The sequence below is a fragment of the Calonectris borealis genome, unplaced genomic scaffold (genome assembly GCF_964195595.1).
Source record: "Calonectris borealis unplaced genomic scaffold, bCalBor7.hap1.2 HAP1_SCAFFOLD_117, whole genome shotgun sequence".
NCBI classification, from domain to species: Eukaryota; Metazoa; Chordata; class Aves; order Procellariiformes; family Procellariidae; genus Calonectris; species Calonectris borealis.
In genome coordinates, this window is record NW_027441505.1 from 62,501 (window position 1) to 67,500 (window position 5,000).

The following is a 5,000-nucleotide window of genomic DNA, read 5'->3' on the forward strand; positions in this document are numbered from 1 at the left end:
CCCCGGGACCCAGGCCCCTGCCGGGGCGGCTCGCTCCGCAGCGGGCGGGGATGCGGCACCGAGAGCCGACGCGACGGCGGCGGCAGCGGCGGCGGGGGACGCCCCCCGGCCGCCCGCGGCACGCCTCGGGGCCCACCCGGGCGGGTGCGGCCCCACGCTCGCCTTCTCGTCCCCGGTGGCTTTTCTGGCTCGGCCGCCCCGCCGCCCAGCGCTGCTCGCGGCCGGCACCCGCGGGTACCCGGACCGAGGCCGGCACCGGCGCCTCGCGTGCGATAGGACACCTGAGAGCTCGCGGGGCCACGCGGCCGTCACACAGCCCGGTTCGGTAAAGAAGCCCGAGGAACCCCGTCGCTCGGGGCAGCAGGACAACACCTCGCATGCGACGGGAAGCGAAGTGGAAAGGAGACCGCCCGGCCTGAACACCGGACACCGCCGTGGCTCCCTGTTACGGGGAGCACGGAAGAGCCGGCCCGCCGGGGGCCCTCTCCGACGCGACCCGAAAGGCCTCATCGATCAGGAAGGGAAAGGGGAGAGGAGAGACGGAAAGGAAGCACGGGCCCCACGGCCACGGTCCTGGGACAGCGACGGCCGCGCGCGCTCGCCGCCGCCCCGGGCGGGGCGGGCGGCAGAACGCGGGGCTCTGCGTGCGAGCGAGAGGGCAGCGTCTGCGGAGAGCCGCAACGGCGGCCTGGTCACCGGCAGAGCCGGCCCGCCGTGAAGCGTCTCCGACGCGCCCTGGGTGCCACCTCGATCGGGAGAGGAAGCGCGGGCCCCACGGCCACGGTCCTGGGACAGCGACGGCCGCGCGCGCTCGCCGCCGCCCCGGGCGGGGCGGGCGGCGGAACGCGGGGCTCTGCGTGCGAGCGAGGGGGCAGCGTCTCCGGAGAGCCGCAACGGCGGCCTGGTCACCGGCAGAGCCGGCCCGCCGTGAAGCGTCTCCGACGCGCCCAGGAACACCTCTGCAGGCGCTGCCTGCGGGTCTGGGTCGACTGAAGGGGGGGAGCGGGAGGTGCCGCCGGCCACCCGCTCCGCGCATCGATTCCCTTGAGCGAGGTCAACGGGACCGAGGGAAAGCCGCGGCAGGCTCGACTCCCCCGGTCTTCCAGCGTTCGAGTGCCGGCCACCGGTACCGGTCTTTGCCCTGCGCCCCGGGGAACCGCTTACCCCGGGGGAGGAGAAGGCCGAAGAAGACTAAGAGGCACCGCGCCTCACCCGTGCCATCCCCGGGTAACGGGGGCCGGGAAAAGCCGCTCAAGGCTCGACGCCCGCGGCCACTTGCCTTCGGCTGCCGGCCGCAGGGACCGGCCGCCCTTTTCTTCCCGCTTGCGCGGGCTCCAGCTTAGGGCTGGAGAAGTTCGGAAGGGCGAGGCGCCGCCACCTCGCCCGTACGAGTGCAGACCTTCCCAGCGAGCCCTCCTGCTACCAGGACTCGCGCCAGCAAAAAAGAGGACGAGGCGCCGCCGCCCCGCCTGCACCATCACCGGGCCCTCGGGGGCCGGGGCAAGCCGCGGCCGACTCGAGACCCCCCGGCTGTCTGCATTCGGCTGCCGGTGTTTCTGCCCGCTTCGCGGGCTCCAGCTTAAGGCCGGAGAAAAAGGACAAGGCGCCGCCACCTTGCCCGTCTCCATCACACGGCCCTCGGCAGCCGGCGGCAGCCCTGGTGGGCTGGGCACTCGCGGGCACCTCTGCCCCGGAACGGTGCCAGCACCCGCCTTTGCCATCATCGGGCCCCCCGGGGCCGAGGGAGGCTCGGCTCCCCCGGCCTTCCAGCGTTCGAGTGCCGGCGACCGCCACCGGCCGCCGGTCTTTGCCCTGCCCCGCGGGGAACCGCTTCTCCCGGGGGAAACGAGGACGAGGCGCCGCCGCCTCGCCTGCACGCCGCAGTCCCGTCACCGGGCCCGCCTGACACCACCAGCTGCCCGCGGAGGGCTCGCACCGGTGAAAACGGGACGCCGCCGCCCCGCCTGCGCCGTCAGTTGGGCCCTCGGGGGGCCGGGGGGGGGAAGCCGCGGCAGGCTCGGCACCCCCCGGCCGTCTGCGTTCGGCTGGCCGGGAGCCGGCCGCCGCTCTCTCCGCCCGCTTCGCGGGCTCCAGCTTAAGGCTGGCACAAAGGGACGAGGTGCCGCCAACCTCGGTCGTCCCACCAACCGGGCCCTCTGGAGCCGGGAGTAAGCCGCGGCAGGCTCGACGCCCCCCGGCCGTCTGCCTCCGGCAGTGACCTTCACCATCACTGGGCCCCGGCTGGGTGCGTTCGAGTCTTTGCCCTGCCCTGCGGGATCCGGCCTTATGCCTCGTGCCGGTCGGCAACGGCCGCCGGAGCCGGCCGCCGGCTCCGGCTCTCCGCAGCTCCCGACCCCTCGGACACGCTGGGCTGGCTTGTCGGGCAAGCGCTGGGAGATGGCCGGACCGAAGAGACTGGAAGCTGGGCCGGACCACCGAGGGAACCGCCACGACGGCCGCCGAGCACCCCACTTTGCTGGCAGAACCGCGGGCCTTGCAGCCGCTGACGAGCGCTGCTCTGGAGACGAGTCACGGCTCGCTCCTATAGTACGGACCGGCACGTCCCCGCCGCCGGCAAGCTCCAAGAGCGGCGCCTCTGCGCACCGGGGAGGCGCGCCAACCACGCCGACTTTTACGATGACGTAACTGGAGGCAGCGAAAAACAGCGACCCCTTCGGCAGCTCCGACGAAGCAGCGGGGACAACACGTCTACCCCTCGGCCCCGGCAAGGCGACCAAGTCCCGCCGGAGCCGGGTAGACTTGGCCGCCCTTATCGCCGGACGCTACGCAACCAACAACCCGCGGTCGCCGGGTACCGCAGGCGGCCCCACGGGCTCCGAAAAGGGGTAGACCTGACGGCCGCCGCCGAGCCCGGAGCCGGGTAGACATGACGGCCGCCGCCGGGCCCGGAGCCGGGTAGACCTGACGGCCGCCGCCGGGCCCGGAGCCGGGTAGACCTGACGGCCGCCGCCGGCCCCGGAGCCGGGTAGACCTGACGGCCGCCGCCGGCCCCGGAGCCGGGTAGACCTGACGGCCGCCGCCTGGCCCGGAGCCGGGTAGACCTGACGGCCGCCGGCGGCCCCGGAGCCGGGTAGACCTGACGGCCGCCGGCGGCCCCGGAGCCGGGTAGACCTGACGGCCGCCGGCGGCCCCGGAGCCGGGTAGACCTGACGGCCGCCGCCGGCCCCGGAGCCGGGTAGACCTGACGGCCGCCGGCGGCCCCGGAGCCGGGTAGACCTGACGGCCGCCGGCGGCCCCGGAGCCGGGTAGACCTGACGGCCGCCGGCGGCCCCGGAGCCGGGTAGACCTGACGGCCGCCGCCGGCCCCGGAGCCGGGTAGACCTGACGGCCGCCGGCGGCCCCGGAGCCGGGTAGACCTGACGGCCGCCGGCGGCCCCGGAGCCGGGTAGACCTGACGGCCGCCGCCGGCCCCGGAGCCGGGTAGACCTGACGGCCGCCGCCGGCCCCGGAGCCGGGTAGACCTGACGGCCGCCGCCGGCCCCGGAGCCGGGTAGACCTGACGGCCGCCGCCGGCCCCGGAGCCGGGTAGACCTGACGGCCGCCGCCGGCCCCGGAGCCGGGTAGACCTGACGGCCGCCGGCGGCCCCGGAGCCGGGTAGACCTGACGGCCGCCGCCGGCCCCGGAGCCGGGTAGACCTGACGGCCGCCGGCGGCCCCGGAGCCGGGTAGACCTGACGGCCGCCGCCGGCCCCGGAGCCGGGTAGACCTGACGGCCGCCGGCGGCCCCGGAGCCGGGTAGACCTGACGGCCGCCGGCGGCCCCGGAGCCGGGTAGACCTGACGGCCGCCGGCGGCCCCGGAGCCGGGTAGACCTGACGGCCGCCGGCGGCCCCGGAGCCGGGTAGACCTGACGGCCGCCGGCGGCCCCGGAGCCGGGTAGACCTGACGGCCGCCGGCGGCCCCGGAGCCGGGTAGACCTGACGGCCGCCGGCGGCCCCGGAGCCGGGTAGACCTGACGGCCGCCGCCGGCCCCGGAGCCGGGTAGACCTGACGGCCGCCGCCGGCCCCGGAGCCGGGTAGACCTGACGGCCGCCGCCGGCCCCGGAGCCGGGTAGACCTGACGGCCGCCGCCGGCCCCGGAGCCGGGTAGACCTGACGGCCGCCGGCGGCCCCGGAGCCGGGTAGACCTGACGGCCGCCGCCTGGCCCGGAGCCGGGTAGACCTGACGGCCGCCGCCTGGCCCGGAGCCGGGTAGACCTGACGGCCGCCGCCGGCCCCGGAGCCGCGTAGACCTGACGGCCGCCGGCGGCCCCGGAGCCGGGTAGACCTGACGGCCGCCGCCGGCCCCGGAGCCGGGTAGACCTGACGGCCGCCGCCGGCCCCGGAGCCGGGTAGACCTGACGGCCGCCGCCGGCCCCGGAGCCGGGTAGACCTGACGGCCGCCGCCGGCCCCGGAGCCGGGTAGACCTGACGGCCGCCGCCGGCCCCGGAGCCGGGTAGACCTGACGGCCGCCGCCGGCCCCGGAGCCGGGTAGACCTGACGGCCGCCGGCGGCCCCGGAGCCGGGTAGACCTGACGGCCGCCGCCGGCCCCGGAGCCGGGTAGACCTGACGGCCCCTCCGTGCTCCGGGTCCGGCTGGACCGGGCTGCCGCCGTCTCCCGTCCGGGGGGTGTGTGGGGAGGTGGGGAACCGGGGGGGTGATTCGAGATTTAAGCGGGTCTGATACAAGGGCCACCCTGTCCCCGTCTTCCTGCCCGCGGTGGGCGATGGGGAGTGGGGGCATGCGTGCGTGTGCGTGCGTGTGGGCGTAATTCCCCCACCCCCCGCCCGTTTCTGGGATTTAAAGGGCTTTTAATGCAGGAGAGCGAGCACTGCGTCACACAAGAGTTATTGTCCGTATCGGTTTCCGTAGGGAAAAAGAAATCAATCAAATTCTGGTAAAATTAATTTTCTTTTAGCACGGCTAGGTGGACGATACCCCCGGAAAAATAAAACGGGGCCGATTGGAGAATCTCGATAACGCTCGACCTGCTTTGTTA